The sequence below is a fragment of the Azolla caroliniana genome, unplaced genomic scaffold (assembly GCF_043228905.1).
Source record: "Azolla caroliniana isolate FFs.n. ecotype wild unplaced genomic scaffold, voAzoCaro1.0.p SCAF_15, whole genome shotgun sequence".
NCBI classification, from domain to species: Eukaryota; Viridiplantae; Streptophyta; class Polypodiopsida; order Salviniales; family Salviniaceae; genus Azolla; species Azolla caroliniana.
The window spans coordinates 4,086,586-4,110,258 of record NW_028230450.1 but is presented as its reverse complement, the minus strand read 5'-3'; the positions used below and the strand labels follow the sequence as shown (position 1 = coordinate 4,110,258).

Below are 23,673 nucleotides of genomic sequence, written 5' to 3'. Positions count from 1 at the left end.
AGTTGTTTGTGAGGAGGTGGGAGTTAAGGGGCCATCAATCTCACCCTCCCCCAAATCAAGGCAAATATCCCCTTTGAATGAAAGGGGATATTTTAGTCTCACTTTTGTAAGCGGTCTTCCCTCCTTGTGCTATAAAAGGAGAGAGAAGGCACCATTGTGGGGGTTGCCTATTTTGTGTGAGTAAGGTATACCACTTAGTCGAGGGTTCTACTTCTTCCCATTTCGTTTTAGGGTTAGGGTTTCGGTTACGATTTTCTTCTTGGGTTTTCCTTTAGGGTTTTTCATATAGTCGTTTGGTGCGGCCATGGCGGCCACCATTTGTTGTAATCATTGATTTCTTAATAGAACTTCTTGTTGAGTATCTTGATTGCATCTTCTTCTTCTATCATAATGTCATATTCGTTCTCTTCTCCTCTTGAGCTAATCTTTCTCCTCCACTCCCTAGTCCAAGACCCCCGTGGTCTCGCCCTTCTACACGCACGCGCGTAACAACGCGACACCGTTTCGTAAAAGAGACCTGACCACCACGTACCACAGTCCTTTGGTCCGATTCCGGTTAGGAATCGAAGGTGTTCTGTCTGGAGAGGAAGGCAAAAGTGGTGTGCACAACCCCTACTCCTATTGGCAAAGTAAAACATTTTCTCCACTCCCAATAAATACACCATAGTGAAAAGCGTATGGAGCCGGCCTAGCCTAGATGGTAGACTACAAGGCTCTTAACCTTGTGGTCATAGGTTTGAGCCCCATGGTCAGCCATCATCGATATTGTAGTAAAATGTTTCTATTAGTGAACAATATGTATACGAAAGTCCTTGACGTAATATCTCAGATCATATGGTTGTCCATGAGGATGCTAATATTCTTGTTAGAACAAAATGATGAGTGCATCATCAGAGTGAGAGAAGGAGCCCCACTTTCGATGGAAGATCACAATTGTGATGGGGTTGAATTCAATAAAGAGCACATGGAGCCGGGTTAGGTTTAGGGTAGAGGATAAGACGCTCAACCTTTTGGTCATGGGCTTAAACCCTATGGTCAACGAACATTTGTGTTTGAGTATAATTTTCGTATCAATCAACAAAACTTACATGAATGTGCTTGACCAAAACGTCGAGCTCATATGGTTGTACAGAATCCGCAAAATATTATTTTCATAGCAAAATTATCAGTTAGCTTTAGATGACTAGAAGTGCTTCATCGGAGCTAGGAAGTGGTGGCGTACCTTCGATGGAAGATTGGAATAGCCTATAACTAAAATATTCACAAATCCTTATACTCGTGAAAATGCTTGAGTTGTAATGAGCCGCACACTAAATTCAACGGTGGTGTGATAGGCCCTTACTCCTATTGTCAAAGTAAAACGTTTGCTCTAGTCCCAATAAATACAACTTAGCGAAAAGCATATAGAGCCGGCCCAGCTCAGATGGTAGAGCGCAAGGCATGGGTTCGAGACTCATGGTTTGCGATCATTTGTGTTGTATTAAAATGTCTCTATTAGTGAACAATATCTGCACGAAAGGCTTTGATGTAAAGGCTAAGATCATATCGGTGTACGCGAGGCTCATCATTAATATTCTTGTTAGAACAAAATGATGAGTCAAGTCTAGATAATTGAAAGTGTGTCATCAAAGTGCGAGAAGGCACCCTACCTTCAACCGAAGATCAGAATTGTTATGAGTTTGAATTCAGTAAAGAGTGCATTGAGATGAGAGCTAGATTTAGGGTAGAGGAAAAGCTGCTCAGCCTTGTGGTCATGGGCTCGAGGTCTATGGTCAGTGACCATTTGTGTTTGAGTATAATTTTTTTATCAATCAACGAAAGATAAATGAATGTGCTTGACAAAAACATCGAGGTCATATGGTCGTACGAAAGCAACTTAAGATTTTTTTCATAGAAAAATGATCAGTTACCTTTAGATTACTCGAAGTGATTCATTGGAGCTACAATGCGGCGTTGTACCTTCGATGCACAATCCGAATTGCCTCTAACTAAAATATTCACAAAATCCCTATACCTTTGAAAATGCTTCGAGTTGTAATGAGTCGCACACTAAATTCAACAGTGGTGTGCATGACACTTACTCTATTTTCAAAGCAAAACATTTGGTCTTATCCCAATAATTACACCTTAGTGAAAAGCACATGGAGCCGACCTAGCTTAGATGGTAGAGGGCAAGGCTCTTAACCTTGTGGTCATGGGTTCGAGCCCCATGGTCGAAAAGCGATCATTGGTCTCAAAGTAAAATGTTATTGTTTCTATTAGTAAACAATATCTGCATGAACATCTTTGACGGCAAGCCTCAAATCATATGGTGGTCAATGAGGGTGTTAATATTCTTGTTAGAACAAAATGATGAGTCAAGTCTAGATGACTCCAAGTGTGTCATCACAGTGAGAGAAGGCGCCTTAACATCTACGGAAGATCACTATTTTTTTGGGGTTGAGTTAAGTAAAGAGCGCATGGAGCTGGGTTAGGTTTATGATAGACAAAAATGTGCTAAGGCTTCTGGTCATGGTTTGGAGCCGTATGGTCAGCAACCATTTGTGTTTGAATATAATGTTTTTATCAATCAACGAAAGATACATGAATATGCTTGACCAAAACATCATATGGTCGTACGGAAGCTCTGTAATATTCTTTTAATAGAAAAATTATTCGGTACCTTTAGATGAGTAGAAGTGCTTCACCAGAGCTACGAAGCGGCGGCGTATCTTCCATAGAAGATCGAAATAGTCTCTAAGTAAAATTTCCACAAATCCCTATACCATTTACTCCTATTGTCAAAGTTTAACGTTTGCTCTTATCCCAATAAATATAGCTTAGTGAAAAGCACATGGGGCCGCCCTTCTCAGATGGTAGAGCGCAAGGCTTCTAACCTTGTGGTCATGGGTTCGAGCCCCATGGTCGGCGATCATTTGTCTTGAATTAAAGAGCGCGTGCAGATGGGTTTAGGTAAGTAAACATTGTGGTCGTGGGCTCGATCCCTATAATCAGCAATCAATTGTGTTTGAGTATGATTTTTTTATCAATCAACGAAAGATACACAAATATGCTTGACCAAAACAACTAGCACATATGGTCGTATGGAGGCCCCTCAATATTCTTTTCATAGTAAAATTATCAATTAGCTTTAGATGACTAGAAGTGCTTCATTGGAGCTACGAAGCGGCGGCATACCTTCGATAGAAGATCGGAATAGGCTCTATCTAAAATATTCACATTGTAATGAGTCGCACACTAAATTCAATGGTGGTGTGCAGGGCACTTACTCCTATTGTCAAAGTAAAACGTTTGGTCGACTCCCAATAATTATACCTTAGGTAAATAAATTTCAAATTCTAGAAGTATTTAACATACTATATGTAAAATACGTATTTTATGTATTTAATAAGTATTTAACATATTAAGAAAACGTATTTAAAGTATTTTTAAATTGGGAGGTACTATACGAGTATTAATATGTTATATACGTATGGTATCCATATTGTACCTAACATACCAAACCACTAGTTGCCTGATGGTAAGTAACCATTTGTGTTTGAGTATAATTTTTTTATCAATGAATGAAAGATACATGAATATGCTTGACCAAAACACCTAGCTCATATGGTCGTACGGAAGCCGCCTAATATTCTTTTCATAGCAAAATTCTCAGTTACCTTTAAATGACTAGAAATGCTTCATCGGAGCTACGAAGCGGTGCTATACTTGGATGGATGATCAGAATAGCCTCCAACGAAAATTTCCACAAATCCCTATACCCGTTAAAATGCTTTGAGTTGTAATAAGTCGCTCACTAAATTCAACGGTGGTGTGCAAGGCCCTTACTCCTATTGTCAAAGTAAAACGTTTGCTCTTATCCCAATAAATACACCTTAATGAAAAGCACATGGAGTCGGCCTAGCTCAGATGGTAGAGTGCAAGGCTCTTAACCTTATGGTCATGGGTTCGAGCCCCATGGTCGGCGATCGTTGGTCTCGAAGTAAAATGTTATTCTTTCTATTCGAAACTCCTTGACGGCAAGCCTTAGATCATATGGTTGTCCACGAGGGTGTTAATATTCTTGTGAGAACAAAATGATGAGTCAAGTGTAGATGAATCCAAGTTCGTCATCACAATGAGAGAAGTCACCTTAGCATCGAGGGAAGATGTCAATTGTTCTGTTGTTGAGGTATGTAAAGAGCACATGGAGCTGGGTTAGGTTTACGATAGAGGAAAATACGCTAGGCCTTCTAGTCATAGGCTCGAGCCCTGTGGTCATTAACCATTTGTGTTTTTTTTATCAATCAACGAAAGATACATGAATATCCTTGACCAAAACATCGAGCTCATATGGCCGTACGGAAGTCGTGTAATATTCTTTTCATAGAGAAATTTTCAGTTACCCTTAGATGACTGGGAAGTGTTTCATCAGAGCTATGAAGCGGCGGCGTACCTTCGATGGAAGATTGGAATAGGCTGTATCTAAATTATTCACAAATCCCTATACCCTTGAAAACGCTTTGAGTTGTAATGAGTCGCACACTAAATTCAATGGTGGTGTATAGGGCACTTATTCCTATTGTGAAAGTTAGTGAAAACCACATGGAGCCAGCCTAGCTCAGAAGGTAGAGTGCAAGGCTCTTAACCTTGTGGTCATGGGTTCGAGCCCCATGGTCAGCGATTAGTGGTCTCGAAGTAAAATGTTATTGTTTCAATTAGTGAACAATATCTGCATGCAAGTCTCTGATCATATTGTGGTCCGCGAGGGTGTTAATATTCTTGTTAGAACAAAATGATGAGTCAACTCTAGATGACTCCAAGTGTGTCATCACAGTGAGAGAAGGCGCCTTAGCATCGACTGAAGATTGCAATTGTTGTGGGGTTGAGTTAAGTAACGAGAGTGTGGAGACGGGTTAGGTTTACAGTAGAGGAAAAAGCGCTAAGCTTTTTGGTCATGGGTTCGAGTCCTATGGTCAGCAACCATTTGTGTTTTTTGTATCAATCAATGAAAGATACATGAATGTACTTGACCAAAACATTGAGCTCATATGGTTGTACGAAAGCCGCTTAATATTCGTTTCATAGCGAAATTATCAGTTACCTTTAGATGAATAGAAGTGCTTTGTCGAAACTACAAAGTGGGGGTGTACCTTTGATGGAAGATCGGAATAGCCTCTAACTAAAATATTCCCGAATCCCTATACCCATGAAAATACTTCAAGTTGTAATGAGTCGCACAATAAATTCAATAGTGGTGTGCAAGGCACTTACTTCCATTGTCAAAGGAAAACGTTTGATCCACTCGCAATAAATACACCTTATCGAAAAGCACATGGAGCGCAAGGCTCTTAACCTTGTGTTCATGGGTTCGAGCCCCATGGTCGATGATCATTGGTCTCCATGTAAAATGTTATTGTTTCTATTAGTGAACAATATTTGGACGAAACTCCTTGACAACAAGCCTCAGATCATATGGTTGTCCGCGAGGGTGTTAATATTCTTGGTAGAACAAAATGATGAGTGAAGTCTAGATGAATCCAAGTGCGTGATTACAAAGAGAGAAGGTGCCTTAGCATCGACCGAAAATTTCAATTGTTCTGGGGTGGAGTTAAGTAAAGAGCACGTGGAGCTGGGTTACGTTGTCGTAGTGTATTTCGTACACTACGTGAAAAAGTAAAAATAATATAACCGATTTAATTACATATAAATAAATAAAATAAGAATATCAAGATATTTATCACGTGCATAGGGCAAGATTTGAACCTTGTACCTCCACGTAGCCAAACCTCAACTTTACCATTATGCTACCTTATCTTTAGTGTTCTACAAAAAGATTTAATAACTATAAGTGCTTTATTTGCACCTACCTTTATTAAAAGGTAAATCGTGCATTTTTAGAGTGCGTGAATATTTTATAGAAAAACGCAAGCAACTAAAAAGTGACTCATGCACATCTAGCGTGCATGAGCACTATATTTAGCAAATAAAAGCAAGGATTAGAAAAGCATCACATGCATATTTAGTGTGCATGAACATATTAGAAAAAAAAGCATGTAGCTATGCTTAGTCTCTCCCATCACTACATAAGGATGGGGAGCACAATGTAATAGGCGTGTGAAAAATATTTGGGAAATTGGATATATTTCCTAAAACACCAATTAATATAATCGTGGGATTCACGAAAATAATATAATCTATACTTGTGGGATTCACAAGTTTCTTATATCTTTCTTTCAATCTAAATACATATTCTTTTTTTGTTGATTATTTTTCTATAATGATCAATCAATCTAAAATATTCCTGGGATTCACGAATTTGCTAAAATAATTCTCTCTTACTACCTAAATATTGACTAAATATACTAAACTCGTGGGATTCACGAGATTCTTATCTTATAACTCTTTATACCTATTCTTTACTAGCCTTATTTGTATTTTTCTTTCTCCTAGTCCAAAACCCCGGTGGTTCCCACCCGACTCACGCAAACGATCCGGAGCCGAAAGGCACGACACAGTTGGTGAACCCGACGTGAAGGCGGGTGGCAAGGAGATGGAGAATCAACAAGAGGCGATGAACATGATGATGATGATGTTCGAACGGATGCTACAAGAACAACGAGCGATGTCGGAGATCACGGTGGTAGTAAAGCGGCTCGTACAACGAAACGGACAATTCAACGGAAACGATCTGTCACGCTATCTACATGACTACAAGGCAGAGATGATACGATGTGGGATACCGGAAGGATTGCAAGTGACATCCTTCAATCGGGTGGCCACGGATGAGCTACAAGAGAGAATCCACAAGATACGGCAACAAAACTCGACATGGGGGTCATTCGAAGAAGCTTTACGAGAGGCATATGATTACAAGAGATCGAAGGGACAAGATCGACGAGAATTCGACGAATGGGTGGCATCGGAGAAGACCCACCGAAGTGCAACACAAGCATTCCTAGAGTTCGAGAATCGTTTTGCTCGACTCTCGGAGCGGGAACAACGGTTGGTGGGGGAGGATAAAGTCCTAATGTTCGTAAAATCGATCGATCGAAAAGAAAGGATGGACATCGGGATCGAACTCGAAGACGATGACGGTACGAATGGTCTTACCGAAAATTGGGCCGAAGTCCAAAGGGTATGCCGGAGACATGATGAGAGGAAGATGAGAATCTTGTCAACGACATGGCCGATGAAGGATGGTCGATTGAAGACAAACGATGGAGCCGATATGAAGGCCGAAATACAACATGATGGTGCGACGGAAGAGGGTGTAAAACAAGCTACCCTCTTGTCTTGCGAAAGAACGATGGCGAAGGATAAGGCCGATAACCCAAGTGTAGAAGAAGATTTCGGAATACAAGTGTCCGAAACATCGGGTGAAAAAGGGGTAAGCATAATTGATGTTTGCATAATTGATGCAGTGAAAGAGAGCAAGGAGGACTTGATTGAGGAGGTCGCCACGAAAGATGACATCGAATCGAAGGTGGCTATGGACGAATCAATGACGGATGGCCATATCGAGACTTCCCCACCACTGATTCTAGAGACTCCGGCGGTTGCGTTCGAAAGGCAACGTGAGACCGAAGAGACAGAAGGTGGCGGAGAGAAAACAAAGGTCGAAGTCGATGCATACGACGGAGAGATAGCCGAGAATATGGCTATGGGTGAAACAATGGAGGATGATAATACCGAGGATTCCTACCCACTAATTCTAGAGACTTCGGCAGTTGTGTCCGAGAACCAACGTGAGACCGGAGAGACGGGAGGTGGCAGCAAGAAAGGTAAAGTCGGAAGCCGGTTTGGATGGAAGGTGATCCGGACGGGATTCCGATCCGAAAGAAAGCCGAACCGGGTAAAAGAGGATTCGACCAAAAGTCGACCCGAAAGAAAGCCGAACCGAAAGGAAGAGAATTCGGCCGAAAGACGACACAAACGAAAGCCGAACCGGGCGAATGAGGATTCGGCCGAAAGACGACCCGAAAGAAAGCCGAACCGGGCGAATGAGGATTCAACCAAAAGTCGACCCAAAAGAAAGCCGAACCGAAAGGAAGAGAATTCGGCCGAAAGACGACACAAACGAAAGCTGAATCGGGCGAATGAGGATTCGGCCGAAAGACGACCCGAAAGAAAGCCGACCCGAAAAGGGGTCGACTTGGTCAAAACCGATCGACCGAGTCTGACTTGGCCGAACGCGAATATGGATGGAAGCCGACCTAGCCGAAAGCCAATCAGACGAGATCGATCCGGAAAGAAGCTAATCCGACTCAACCGAAGGTTGGACCGGTCGAGGCTGGTGAAAACGAGGAAAAGAAAGCCAACCGAAACCGAAACCGATAGATCGAAACCGGGGCGGAAGGAGACCGACTCAATCAAAACCAAACAACCGATTCCGATTCGGCCGAATACGAATCCGATCGGAAGCCGATCAAACCGAAAGTCGATCGGACGAGAGCGATCCGGAAAAAAGTCAAGGTTGATGAAGACAAGAAAGAGGCCAGTAAAAGACACTACCATGAATGACAAGGGCCAAGAATATGACGAGAGAGAACAAATAATATGGTGGATCGGATGGCGACAATGGTTCGGGTGGAAAGAATGGGTCTACTCAAAATGGAGAGACAAAGTTGACATAGCGGGACAAACGGAGGATGAAGGGGAGACAACGAGCATCGGCAACTTCGGCACATACCGGAGGATGTGCGGGTTCGGAGGGGGCGAGTGTCGTAGTGTATTTCGTACACTACGTGAAAAAGTAAAAATAATATAACCGATTTAATTACATATAAATAAATAAAATAAGAATATCAAGATATTTATCACATGCATAGGGCAAGATTTGAACCTTGTACCTCCACGTAGCCAAACCTCAACTTTACCATTATGCTACCTTATCTTTAGTGTTCTACAAAAAGATTTAATAACTATAAGTGCTTTATTTGCACCTACCTTTATTAAAAGGTAAATCGTGCATTTTTAGAGTGCGTGAATATTTTATAGAAAAACGCAAGCAACTAAAAAGTGACTCATGCACATCTAGCGTGCATGAGCACTATATTTAGCAAATAAAAGGAAGGATTAGAAAAGCATCACATGCATATTTAGTGTGCATGAACATATTAGAAAAAAAAGCATGTAGCTATGCTTAGTCTCTCCCATCACTACATAAGGATGGGGAGCACAATGTAATAGGCGTGTGAAAAATATTTGGGAAATTGGATATATTTCCTAAAACACCAATTAATATAATCGTGGGATTCACGAAAATAATATAATCTATACTTGTGGGATTCACAAGTTTCTTATATCTTTCTTTCAATCTAAATACATATTCTTTTTTTGTTGATTATTTTTCTATAATGATCAATCAATCTAAAATATTCCTGGGATTCACGAATTTGCTAAAATAATTCTCTCTTACTACCTAAATATTGACTAAATATACTAAACTCGTGGGATTCACGAGATTCTTATCTTATAACTCTTTATACCTATTCTTTACTAGCCTTATTTGTATTTTTCTTTCTCCAAGTCCAAAACCCCGGTGGTTCCCACCCGACTCACGCAAACGATCCGGAGCCGAAAGGCACGACAACGTTTACGGTAGAGAAAAATGTGCTAACCCTTTTGGTCATGGGTTCGAACCCTATGGTCAACAACCATTTGTGTTTGAGTATAATTTTTTTATCAATCAAGGAAAGATACACGAATATGCTTGACCAAAACATTGAGCGCATATGGTCGTATGGAAGCCGGTTAATATTCTTTTCATAGCAAAATTATTAGGTACCTTTAGAATACTTGAAGTGCTTCATCGGAGCTATGAAGCGGCGACGTACCTACCATGGAAGATTCGAATAGCCTCTAACAAAAATTTCCACAAATCCCTATACCCATGAAAATGCTTCGAGTTGTATTAAATCGCACAGTAAATTCAACAGTGGTGTGCAAGTCCCTTACTCCTATTGTCAAAGTAAATTGTTTGCTCTTATCCCTATAAATAGAAAAGCACATGGAGCCTTCCTAACTCAGATGGTAGAGCGCAAGGCTCTTAATCTTGTAGTCATGGGTTCGAGCCCCATGGTCGACGATCTCGAAGTTAAATGTTATTGTTTCTATTACTGAGTAATATCTGGACAAAAGTCCTTGACGGCAAGCCTTAGATCGTATGGTTGTCCACGAGGATGTTAATATTCTTGCTAGAAAAAAATGACCGAGTCAAGTCTAGATGAATCCAAGTGCATTATTATAGTGAGAGAAGGCGCCTTACAATGGACGGAAGATCGCAATTGTTATGGGGTTTAGTTAAGTAAAGAGCGCGTGGAGACGATTAGGTTTTACGGTAGAGGAAAAGGCACTAAACCTTTCCGTCAAGCACTGGAGCCCTATGGTCAGAAACGATTTTTGTTTGAGCATAATTTTTGTATCAATCAATGAAACATACATTAATGTGCTTGACGAAAACATCGACCCCATGTGGCCGTGAGGAAATTGCTTAATATTCTTTTCATAGAAAGATTATCAGTTAGCTTTAGATGACTAGAAGTGCATCATCGGAGCTACGGAGCGACAACTATTGGGATGTCGGTCCCTCTAGATGGGATCCGGTTATGAATGAAGAGGACCTAGTGAGAACCGGAAGAGATCCAGAAACCGGATCGGATGGACCCAGTTCTCGAAGAGATCCAGAAACCGGATCGGATGGACCTAGTGAGAACCGGAAGAAAAGACATATTTGTAAATATGTTTTGAGTAAGCCTATTGAGGCTATATTTGTAAATAGCCCTAAGTTCATATGAGTATATATATGACCTAGGGCAATCACAAAAGAAGTGTGGTTGTCAAATTGTTGGATGTGCATAACTGTTGCATACAGAGAGAGAGATACAGACCTATACTCAGTTGTAACCGCCGCTTGGCGAAGATACAGAGGTCGAGGTCATTGCCTTCGAGTCTCTGATTGTACCCTTTTCTTCATAGTGATAGTTGGAGTTTGTGGGCTCCCGTGGTTTTTCCCATTAAGGGTTTTCCACGTAAACATTATGTGTACTCTCTATCGTTGTGTGTGTACGTCCGTTCACTCTCTACTTCCCATTACTGTCTTTGATTCTCATTGTAGTGTTTCATTACTCGGTTGTGGCCGAGAAGTATTCCATGCTATTTCTCTTCAAACTAGTATCAGAGCGAACAACACAGGAAATGGAAGAATTGTTTGGCAGTATGTTCAAGCTCACCGGCTCCAACTACTCAGTGTGGAAGTCGAAGATGAGGGATATGCTGGTGGGTAAAGATCTTTGGTTGCCGGAAATCACGACAACTGAAGAGGAACTGATGCTCATTATTGCAATTATTCTTGGGTTGAGTTATGTAAAGAGCTCATTGAGCTGGGTTAGGTTTACAATAGAGGAATACGCGCTAAGGATTGTGTTCATGGGCTCGACCCTATGGTCAGCAACCATTTGTTATTTTTGTAGCAGTCAACCAAAAATACATCAATGTACTTGACCAAAACATCGAGTTCATATGGTCATATAAAAGCTGTTTAATATTCTTTTCAGAGCAAACTTATCGGTTACATTTAGATGAATAGCAGTGCTTTCTCGGAGCTACAAAGTGGCGACGTACCGTCGATGGAAGATCGGAATAGCCTCTGACTCAGATTTCCACAAATCCCTATACCCGTGAAAATACTTCGAGTTGTAATGAGTCACACACTAAATTCAACGGTGGTGTGAAGCGCACTTATTCCTATTGTGAAAGTAAAACGTATGGTGCACTCCTAGTAAATATACCTTAGTGAAAAGCACATGCAGCCGGCCTAGCTCAAATGATAGAGTGCAAGGCTCTTAACCTTGTGGTCATGGGTTCGCGCCCCATGGTTGACGATGATTGGTCTCAAAGTAAAATGTTATTATTTCGATTGAACCATATCTGCACGAAAGTCTTTGACGGAAAGCCTCAGATCATATGGTGCTCCGCGATGGTGATAATATTCTTGTTAGAATAAAATGATGAGTCAAGTCTAGATGACTGCCAGTGCGTCATCACAGAGAGAGAAGGCGCCTTAGCATCGACTGAAGAACGCAATGGTTCTGCGGTTGACTTAAGTAAAGAGCGTGGGTAGCCGACTTATATTTATGGTAGACGAAAATGCGCTAAGCCTTCTTGTCATGGGCTGGAGCCCTATGGTCAGAAACCGTTTGTTTTTTTGTATCAATCAACGAAAGATACAAGGATGTACTTGACTAAAACATCGAGCTCATATGGTCATACGAAAGCCGCGTAATATTATTTTCAGAGAAAAATTATCAGTTACCTTTAGATGGATAAAAGTCCTTTGTCGGAGCTACGAAGTGACGACGTACCTTCGATGGAAGATCGTAATAGCCTCTATTTCCACAAATCCGTATACCCGTGACAATACTTCGAGTTGTAATAAGTCCCACACTAAATTTAATGATGGTGTGGAGGGCACTGACTCCTATTGTCAAAGTAAAATGTTTGGTCCACTCCCAATAAATACACCTGAGTGAAAACCACATGGGGCCGGCCTAGCTCGTAACCTTGTGGCCATGGGTTCGACCCCCATGGTCGGCGATCATTTGTCTCGAAGTAAAATGTTAGTGTTTCTATTAGTAAACAATATCCGCACGACAGTCATTGACGGCAAGCTTCAGATCATATAGTGGGCCGGGAGGGTGGTAATATTCTTGTTAGAAGAAAATGATGTGTCAACTCTAGATGACTCCAAGTGCGTCATCATAGTGAGAGATGGCTCCTTAACAATGACGAAATATTGCAATTTCCTTGGGGTTGAGTTAAATAAAGAGCGCGTAGAGCCGGCTTAGGTTTACGTTGGAGATACGAAGCGGCGATGTACCTTCGATGGAAGATCGGAATAGCCTCTAACTCAAATTTCCACATATCCCTATACCCGTAAAAATACTTCGAGTTGTAATGGTGTGTAGGCCATTTAGTCCTATTGTCAAAGTAGAATGTTTGATCTACTCCCAATAAATATTTCACCTTAGTGAAAAGCACGTGGAGCCGGCCAAGCTCAGATGGTAGAGGACAAGGCTCTTAACTTTGTGGTCATGGGTTCGAACCCCATGCTTTGCCATCATCGGTCTCGAAGTAAAATGATATTGTTTCTATTATTGAACAATATCTACATGAAAGTCCTTGACGGCAAGTCTCAGATCATATGGTTGTCCACGAGGTTGTTTATATTCTTGCTAGAAAGAAATGATGACTCAAGTCTAGATGACTCCAAGTGCATCATCGCAGTGAGCGAAGGAGTCTTACCATCAACGGAAGATCACAATTGTTATGGGGGTTAGCTAAATAAAGACCACCTAGAGACGGGTTAGCCTTATGGTAGAGCAAAAGGCGCTAAACCTTGTGTTCATGGGCTCAAGCCCTATCGTCAGCCACCATTTGAGTTTGAGTATAATTTTTTATCAATCAATGAAAAATACATGAATATGCTTGACGACAAGTCTCAGATCATATGGTTGTCCACGAGGTTGTTTATATTCTTGCTAGAAAGAAATGATGACTCAAGTCTAGATGACTCCAAGTGCATCATCGCAGGAAAATTATCTGTTACCTTTAGATGACTAGAAATGTTTCATCGGAGCTATGAAATGGCGGCGTACCTTCGATGGATGATCGGAATAGCCTCTAGCTAAAATATCACAAATCCCTATATCCTTTAAAATGCTTCGAGTTGTAATGACTTGCACACTAAATTAAACGCTAGTGTACATGGCATTTACTCGTATTGTGAAAGTAAAACATTTGGTCTTATCCCAGTAAATACACCTTAGTGAAAAGCACATGGAGCCGGCCTAGCTCAGATGGTAGAGTGCAAGGCTCTTAACCTTGTGGTCATGGGTTGGAGCCCCATGGTCGGCGAAGATTGGTCTCGAAGTAAAATGTTATTGTTTCTATTAGTGAACCATATCTTCACAAAAGTCTTTAACGGCAAACCTTAGATCATATGGTGCTCCGCGAGGGTGTTAATATAATTGTTAGAACAAAATGAGGAGTCAACTCTAGATGGCTCCAAGTGCGCCATCACAGTTATTCTGAGGTTGAGTTATGTAAAGAGCTGATCGAGCCGGGTTAGGTTTACGGTAGAGGAAAATGTGGTTTGAGCCCCATGGTTGGCAATCATTGGTCTGGAAGTAAAATGTTATTGTTTTTATTAGTAATCTCCACGAAAGGATTTGACGGAAAGCCTTAGATCATATGGTGCTCCGCAAGGGTGTTAATATAATTGTTAGAAAAAAATGAGGAGTCAACTCTAGATGACTCCAAGTGTGTCATCACTCTGAGAGAAGGCGACGTACCATCGACGGAAGATCACAGTTATTCTGGGGTTGAGTTATGTAAAGAGCTCGTCGAGCCGGGTTCAATTTACGGTAGAGGAAAACACGCTAAGCCTTGTATTCTTGGGCTCGAGCCCTATGGTCAACAACCATTTGTTATTTTTGTAGCAGTCAACAAAAAATACATTAATGTACTTGACCAAAACATCGAGCTCATGTGGTGTACGAAAGCCTCTTAATATTCTTTTCCGAGCAAAATTATCAGTTACCTATAGATGAATAGAACTTCTTTGTCGAAGCTACCATGTGGTGACGTAACTTCGATGGAAGATCAGAATATCCTGTAACTCAAATTTCCAAAAATCCGTATACCTGTGAAAATACTTCCAGTTGTAATGAGTTGCGCACCAAATTCAACGACGGTGTGCAGGCCACTTACTCCTATTGTCAAAGTAAAATGTTTGGTCCACTCCCAGTAAATATATCTTAGTGGAAAGCACATGGAGGCGGCCTAACTCGGATACTAGAGTGCAAGGCTCTTAACATTGTGGTCATGGGTCGAGCCCCATGGTCGACGATTATTGCTCTCGAAGTAAAATGTTATTGTTTCTATTAGTGAACAATATCTGCAAGAAACTCCTTCACGGAAAGCCTCAGATTATGTGGTTGTCCGTGAGGGTGTTAATATTCATGTTAAAACAAAATGATGAGTCAAGTCCAAGTGCCTCATCACAAAGAAAGATGGCACCTTAGCATCGACGGAAGATCACAATTATTCTGGGGTTGAGATATGTAAGGAGCTCGTCGAGACGGGTTAGGTTTACGGTAGAGGAAAACACACTAACCCTTGTGTTCATGGGCTCAAGCCCTATGGTCATCCACCATTTGTTATTTTTCTAGCAGTCAACAAAAGATACATGAATGTACTTGACCAAAACATCGAGCTCATATGGTCGTATGAAAGCCGCTTAGTATTCTTTTCCGGAGAAAAATTATCAGTTAGCTTTAGATGCATAAAAGTGCTTTGTTGGAGCTAGGAAGCGGCGACATACCTTCGATCGAAGATTGGAATAACCTTTAACTCAAATTTCCAGAAATACCTATACTCATGAAAATACTTGGAGTTGTAATGAGTCGCACACTAAATTCAACGATGGTGTGCAGGGCACTTACTCCTATTGTCAAAGTAAAACATTTGGTCCACTTCTAGTAAATACACCTTAGTAAAAAGCACATGGAGCCGACCTAGCTCGGATTGTAGAGCGCAAGGCTCTTAACATTGTGGTCATGGGTTTGAACCCCATTGTCGGCGATTATTGGTCTCGAAGTAAAATGTTATTGTTTCCATTAGTGAACAATATCTCCAGGCAATTCCTTCAAATGAAAGCCTTAGATTATATGGTTGCCCGCGAGGGTGTTAATATTCTTGGTAGAACAAAATGATGAGTCAAGTCTAGATGACTCCAATTGTGTCATCACAGTGAGAGAAGACGCCTTAGCATCGACAGAAGATCACAATTGTTCTAGGGTTAACTTAATTGAAGACCATGTGTAGCCGGCTTATATTCACGCTAAGCTTTGTCGTCATGGGCTCGAGCGCTATGGTTTGCAACCTTTTTTTTTTTGTATTAATCAACAAAATATACACGAATGTACTTGACCAAAACATCGAGCTCATATGGTCATACGAAAGCTGCTTAATATTCATTTTAGAGAAAAATTATGAATTACGTTTAGATGAATCGAAGTGCTTCGTCCGATGAAGCAGCGACGTACCTTCGATGGAAGATCAGAATAGGTCCTAACTAAATATTAACAAATCCCTATACCTGTGAAAATACTTCAATTTGGAATAAGTCACACACTAAATTCAACGGTGGTGTAGAGCACACTTACTCCTATTGTCAAAGTAAAACATATTATCCACTGCCAGTAAATAGATGTTAGTGAAAAGCACGTGGAGCTGGCCAACCTCATATCATAGAGCGCAAGGCTCTTAACCTTGTGGTCATGGGTTTGAGCCCCATGGTTGGTGATCATTGGTCTCAAAGTAAAATGTTATTGTTTCTATTTGTGCACAATATCTGCAGGAAACTCCTTCACGGAAAAACCTAACATCATATTGTTGTCTGTGAGGGTGTTAATATTCTTGTTAAAACAAAATTATGAGTAGAGTCTAGATAACTCCATCTGCATCATCAATGTGAGATAAGCCGCCTTAGTATTTGACGAAAAATCACAATTATTCTGGGGTTGAGTTATGGAAAGAGCTCGTCGAGCCGGGTTAGGTTTATAGTAGAGGAAAATGCGCTAAGCCTTGTGCTCATGGGGTCGAGCCCTATGGTCAATAACCATTTGTTATTTTGTAGCGGTCAACGAAATATGCATGAATGTACTTGACCAAAACATCGAGCTCATATGGTCGTTCGCAAGCCACTTCCTATTCTTTTCAGAGCAAAATTATCAATTACCTTTAGATGACTAGAAGTGCTTCGTCGGAGTTACGAAGCGGCGATGTACCTTCAATGGAAAATCGTAATACCCTCTAACTCAAAATTCCACAAATCCCTATACCCGTGAAAATTGTTTGAGTTCTAATGAGTCGCACACTAAAGTCAATGGTGGTGTGTAGGGCACTTACTCCTATTGTGAAGGTAAAACGTTTTGTCCACTCCCAATAAATACACCTTAGTGAAAAGCACATGGAGCGACCTAGCTCAGATGGTAGAGCGCAAGGCTCTTAACCTTGTGGTCATGGGTTCGAGCCCCATGGTCGGCGATTATTGGTGTCAACATAAACTGTTATTGTTTACAGTAGTGAACAATATCTGCAACAAACTCCTTCATGACAAGCCTCAGATCATATGGTTGTCCGAGAGTGTGTTAATATTTTTGTGAGAACAAAATGCTGGGTCAAGTGAAGATGACTGCAAGTGCGTCATCACTCTGAGAGAAAGCACCTTAGCATCAACAGAAGATCGCAGTTATTCCGGGGTTGAGTTATGAAAAGAGCTCGTCGAGCCGGGTTAGTTTTACAGTAGATGAAAACTCGCTAAGCATGGGCTCGAGCCCTATCGTCAGTAACCATTTTTTATTTTGTAGTAGTCAACGAAATATGCATGAATGTACTTGACCAAAACATCGAGCTCATATGGTCGTACGCAAGCCGTTTCATATTCTTTTCAGACCAAACTTAGCAGTTACCTTTAGATGACTAGAAGTGTTTCGCCGGAGTTACGAAGGGGCGACGTACCTTCAATGGAAAATCGTAATAGCCTCTAACTCAAAATTCCACAAATCCCTATACCCATGAAAATAGTTCGAGTTGTAATGAGTCGCACACTAAATTCAATGGTGGTGTGTAGGGCACTTACTCCTATTGTGGAAGTAAAACGTTTGGTCCACTCCCAGTCAATACACCATTATAGTGAAAAGTGCATGAAGCCGACCTAGCTCAGATGGTAGAGCGCAAGGCTCTTAACCTTGTGGTCATGGGTTCGAGCCCCATGGTCGGCGATCATTGGTCTAGAAGTAAAATGTTATTGTTTCTATTAGTGAACCATATCTGCAAGAACTTCCTTACGGGCAAGCCTCAGATCATATGGTGCTCCGCGAGGGAGTTAATGTGAGAAAAGGAGACTTAGCATACACGGAAGAATGCAATTGTTCTGGGGTTGATTTAAGTAAAGGTGGTGTCCAGCCCGCTTATATTTATGGTAGAGGAAAACGCTCTAAGTCTTGTCATCATGGGCCACTTATATTTATGGTAGAGGAAAACACTCTAAGTCTTGTCATCATGGGCTCGAGCGCTATGGTCAAAAACCCATTCGTTTTTTATGTATGAATCAACGAAAGATACATGAATGTACTTGACCAAAACATAGAGCTCATATGGTCATACGAAAGCCAAGCCGCGTAATATTCTTTTCAAAGAAAAATTTTCAATTACCTTTACATGAATAGAAGTGCTTTGTTGGAGGTAGGAAGCGACGCCGTACCTTCGATGGAAGGTCGGAATTGCCTCTAACTAAATATTCACAAATCCCTATACCCGTAAAAATAGTTCGAATTGTAATAAGTCACACACTAAATTCAACGGTGGTGTGAAGCGCACTTACTCCTATTGTGAAAGTAAAACATATGCTCCACTTCTAGTAAATACACCTTAGTGAAAACGGCACATGGAGCCGGCCTAGTTCAGATGGTAGAGCGCAAGGCTCTTAACCTTGTGGTCATGGGTTCGAGCCCCATGGTCGGCGATTATTGGTTTTGAAGAAAAATGTTATTGTTGCCATTAGTGAACAATATCTACAACAATCTCCTTCATGGTAAGCTTCAGATAATATGATTGTCCGGGAGGGTGTTAATATTCTTGTTAGTGTTGAGAAATCGTCGCGGAATAAATCACCATAGACAAATAATGCGCTGAAATACGAATCACATAGAAATACCAAAAATAACAAACACAAGATAAACGACAGATGTACATAGAGATTTATGTGGAAACCTTGAAACGGGAAAAACCACGGGAGAACAAAATCTTCACTATAGACAGTGTATATACAGAACAAAGATGATTACAACACTCTGCCGATAGAGTGTATCAGCCACACAGGGCTCTTCGCGTCTGCTGTTACACACACAGCTATGGCACGGCTCACACACACACTCTCTGTCTCACTCTCTCTCTCTCCCTCACGCTCTACACCTTCTACACAGAGTTTTCGACTACTTCTGTTCCTACATTTCAACACAACATGTTTGCCCTAGTTGCATATATAATTACGCAACTTTCTGGTTATTTACATACATAGCCCTCATGGGGCGCACACTAAGACTATTTACAAATATTGTCTCCCGAGTTGGCTATTTACACAATTCTGGTTTCTCATCAACTCGGCTCCTGTTTTCCGACTCTTCGACTGTCGTCTTTCAAAATAGTCGGGTCATCCTCCCACTAGAGGGACATATTCCCAACAAACTCCCCCTTCACTCTTGTGGGTGGAAATCTGTCAGTCCTGTATTTTGTCAACAGACTCTAAGTCTATCCATAGGTAGGCTCTTCGTCAGCATGTCGGATCCATTGTCGTGAGTATGGATCTTTTCGAGAGAAAACTCTCCTTCTTCGACTCTCTCCCGCAACCAGTGATACCTCCTTTGTATGTGCTTGGTCCGAGAGTGGTATGTCACATTCTTGGCTAGGTGTATGGCGCTTTGGCTATCACATTGAAGCAAGAACTCTTTTTGCTTCATGCCTAGTTCGGTGAGAAAATTTATCATCCAAATCAGGACTTTTCCAGCTTCTACCGCTGCCATATACTCTACCTCTGTAGTGGATAAAGCTACAGACTTCTACAATCGTGACTACCACGACACTGCTCCCCCTGCATAGGTCATCACGTACCCTGACATGGATCGGCTCATGTCCGAATCGGTAAAACCTTCCAGTACAGGTTCTCCGACACCATACCTTAGGCACACGTCCGAGGTGCCTTTCAAGTACCTGAGTATCCATTTCACCGCTGCCCAGTGTTGTCTCCTTGGATTACTCATATATCGGCTTACTACTCCCACAAAAAATGCTATGTCCGGTCTCATACAGACCATAGCATAGATTAGACTGCTGACAGTCGAGGCATATGGTACCTTCTTCATCTCAGCCTTCTCCTTCTGCCCTTTTGGACACTACTTTGCATTCAATCTGCAGTTTGTCGGCAACACAAAGCCGACCGACTTTGCGTTCGACATGTTGAACCTCTCTAGGATCTTCGTCACATACTTCTGTTGTGACAACCATAATACCTTCCAAGATCTGTCTTGGGTTATGTGCATTCCTAGGATTTGCTTTGCCGGTCCAAGGTCTTTCATGGCAAATGATTTGCCGAGAGCTTTCTTCAAGCTTCCAATCTTCCTTGCGTCTTGACCTACTATCAACATATCATCAACATATAACAAGAGAATCAAGAAATCTCCTTCCTCGTACCTTTTGACGAACACATAATGATCGGCCTATGTTTTCTAGAACCGATGTTCCATCATGAAGGACTCGAATTTCTTGTACCATTGGCATGGAGCTTGTTTCAGTTCGTACAAGCTTTTCGTCAGTTGACACACCATATTCACTTTTCCTTTCTCCTCAAAGCCTTCGGGTTGCTACATGTAGATTTCTTCTTATAGCTCCTCGTGCAGAAATGCGGTTTTAACACCGGGTCATTTGAAACAGGTAATATGTCGTATTCTCTTTTGGCATAGTTGGCCAGATGTAGAAAAGTACCCTATTTTAGCCCGATATCGAAAATATACGATGCATGCGTACCCCTTTTGCGACTTGATGGTTAAATATAGAACAAAAAAAACCTAGCAATTACTAAATTGTATATGTGTCCATATTCGTGTCAATTTGCATATCATGGAGCACAATTGAAGACTTGGTTCAATATAAAGTTCTAAAATTGGTATCCATATTCAAATTATAGAGTAAAACTACATAAACCGTAATTATAAATATGTGGTTTTGGGTTTAGGAATAAAGTAGTACCCCACTTGTTGGACGGGTATATCGATAGTTTCATTGTATAATGTCATATAGTTCATGACAATGTAATTGGTAAGAGTAACAACTACGTACGACATTCATTTATACTATGTGGAACCAGTAGACTTGAACCGTAGGTAACTAAAAACCTCTTATTATAAAAAACATTCGCCTTTTCATATACAATCATGCTAACGGAAATGAGAAATTACAATATCATGTTAATATCTCAAACTGAAGAAGAGCATGGTGACCAATTATATGTAAATACAAACTACGGTTCCAATAATGATTAAAAAGGGAAATTATGAACATGTGAATTTAATTAAACGATAAACAATTACAGATGTTCTCATATACAAATATAATATGAAGTGATGGTGAACATTATGCCTCAAAATCCTCAATTTTTACATTACGCCATCTACATCAATCTATAAGCAAATCAGGCAGAGCAGGCTCCTCTGGCGTTGATTGTTCTAGACTGTTTTCATTTGTGTCATCTCCAAGCTCTCCCGAATCTGATGTATGGTCAAACTGTGCTACATCTTCTAGGTCCACCGCTCCCCTGCTTCTTCATCAATTGGTTCCATTGGTTCTCGTGAAGTCATCTGGAACATCTCTGTCTTGTTGATGTGTTTTGCTCTGACTTCTTGATCCTGATCTGGACAGTCCCAGATTCCTGTGATCCTCATTTTGATGAAGTTAACTTGAGCAGGGTCCTTCTCCAATGCAACACAATTTCTAAACATCTTCAATGCACAAGCTGTCGCTGTACCTAATGGTCGCATGAACACAAACAAGTATATATAAGAAGTAACGTCTTAAACTTGATCGACAGGATTGAAATTAAATATATATATTATACCTGTGCCAGAGAACAAGTCTAGGACCCAATCATCTGGATTTGAGAAGAGCTCTATGAGGCGGTTGATCAATCTTTGAGGTTTTTGATAAGGGTTCACCATACTTTTATCCCCTGACACATGTCTTAATTTTTTGGTTACAGCTGGGCACATGATGTAGTTAACCACGTTACGCTCATTGACATGTGCTCTAGCCTTCTTCTTTGTAATTGAATCATAGTAGCCCACACAAAAATGTTCGACCGCACTAACCATTCGATTGCCAGGGCTACGTGTAATATTTGTTTTGATCCTATAGAGAAAGAAAATAAAGTATTAGAGGTGTAAATGTGTACATATAATAAGAAGTACTGTAATGAGTAAAAGTGAACTATAACGCACCAATGCATATGTTCAGTGGCATGACAACGGGACTTCAAAGCTGTTGTGACTGACAGTGATTGCCCCATGCTATGAAATATGACTATCCTCCACAAGGGGGCCAATGTCAGTTCTGCGAAATCCTTTACCATTTTCTCGATCTGAGGGTACTTGAAAGGCACATCATCATATGTTGATCCCGCAATACGGAAACCATATGCTATGTCAGCTATCAGCAAAGTGTAGTGCCTTCTCGGTAACAGTTCGAGCATCTGGGATACTTCACCATTGAAAACACTATAATGAAGCTATTTGAAAGGATCGGACCTATGCAAAAAACTCTTTACAGTCTCCGAATCCTCGAGCAGTTCCATTTCCTTCCCTTTGGTCATTCTCTTCTCATACTTCGCACGTTCTAAGTGCGTGATGAAGGCCGCTGGAATACCGTCATTATTGTCGTTGTTCTTTTTCGATTTTGATGGTTTCTGCAAGTGTCATTGTTGTTAGTAGGGAACATTACTTTCTAACATATCAACATTCAAAAGACACATACCCATTCTCTAAATACAATAAAATATTCCTCCAATGCCTTGTAGGAAGAAGTTATCGGGCAGGCTTGTTCAACTTCTTCCCATGTCGGTAAACTCAGTTTTTGCATCATCAACTCCTGAATCTTCATGTATACCTTGTCACTGCACAATCAATATGAAATTAGAAATAAGATATTCAAAATAATTAAAGACTTTCATGAAAAGGTATACTATAAACACTTACTTTTGCAAGTCTGTTACCATCTCGTCCAAACTAAATTCCTTGGCGACCACTCGAGATAGCACGGATATTAACAATCTATCATCTTTGATACCTTGTAATGATCTCCAAGGTAAAAGTTTCATGTCCTCTGCTAACTCCTCGATTACCAAGTCGCTTTTTCCCTTGGTCTTTGATTTCATCTCAACTTGTGGATCAATTCTTCCCTTTTTTTATCTTTGCCCCTTGACTTCTTTCCGCTCCCACATAGAGAATATTTTGTCTTGGAGATCCCACACCTCTCCAGTCCGAAAAGCTAGTTGAAACCAAGAATCATATTTTCGGAGACCTTCGGATTTGGTACTCTCATCCACTGCAATCCCTACTTCCAATAAACACTGGCGTTGCAATCTAGGCCACAATCTTGGACCAAAACGATTCAAGGCATCCAGGTATTCATGATGAAAAAATCTTATCCTCTCTATACATGACATCTTTTGCCTATAATCGTTGTCATTGTTATGGTCCCATGCGAGCAGCTTCGCCTCCTCATGAGTTAGTCCTGCATATACCTTACATTCGGCGTACTTGAAGAACGGCGTGAGAGGATATTCTTTGACAAGTTGTCGTTGAGCTTCGGCTGAATGTGATCCTCCGATTACATAGTATATGCAATCGTCTGCAGAGCTATACTTGAAATCTGCTATTGTTGGGCATTGTTCTTGATCAACCATTACCAAAAATGGCACCACAGTAGCGTGAGGATTGATTTTCATTTTGCTTTTTAGGTTTTGCACATGGACGGAGTGCGGCTCCCTAATTTCCAGGGGACGTCTTCCAGTCACGGGGT

At 41.0% G+C, this 23,673-nt stretch overlaps 6 non-coding genes across 6 annotated transcripts; all 6 read left to right on the top strand.

Annotated features, from left to right (window-relative positions):
• Window positions 1–3,894: 3,894 nt before the first annotated feature.
• TRNAK-CUU (transfer RNA lysine (anticodon CUU)) lies at window positions 3,895–3,967 on the top strand. Its single transcript has one exon. It is a non-coding gene; the product is annotated as a tRNA-Lys (tRNA).
• Window positions 3,968–4,589: 622 nt separating this feature from the next.
• On the top strand, window positions 4,590–4,662 carry TRNAK-CUU (transfer RNA lysine (anticodon CUU)). Its single transcript has one exon. It is a non-coding gene; the product is annotated as a tRNA-Lys (tRNA).
• Window positions 4,663–13,823: 9,161 nt separating this feature from the next.
• Window positions 13,824–13,896, top strand: TRNAK-CUU (transfer RNA lysine (anticodon CUU)). Its single transcript has one exon. It is a non-coding gene; the product is annotated as a tRNA-Lys (tRNA).
• Window positions 13,897–17,018: 3,122 nt separating this feature from the next.
• On the top strand, window positions 17,019–17,091 carry TRNAK-CUU (transfer RNA lysine (anticodon CUU)). Its single transcript has one exon. It is a non-coding gene; the product is annotated as a tRNA-Lys (tRNA).
• A 664-nt stretch (window positions 17,092–17,755) lies between these two features.
• Window positions 17,756–17,828, top strand: TRNAK-CUU (transfer RNA lysine (anticodon CUU)). The gene has a single exon. It is a non-coding gene; the product is annotated as a tRNA-Lys (tRNA).
• A 670-nt stretch (window positions 17,829–18,498) lies between these two features.
• TRNAK-CUU (transfer RNA lysine (anticodon CUU)) lies at window positions 18,499–18,571 on the top strand. The gene has a single exon. It is a non-coding gene; the product is annotated as a tRNA-Lys (tRNA).
• The last annotated feature ends 5,102 nt before the right edge of the window (window positions 18,572–23,673 follow it).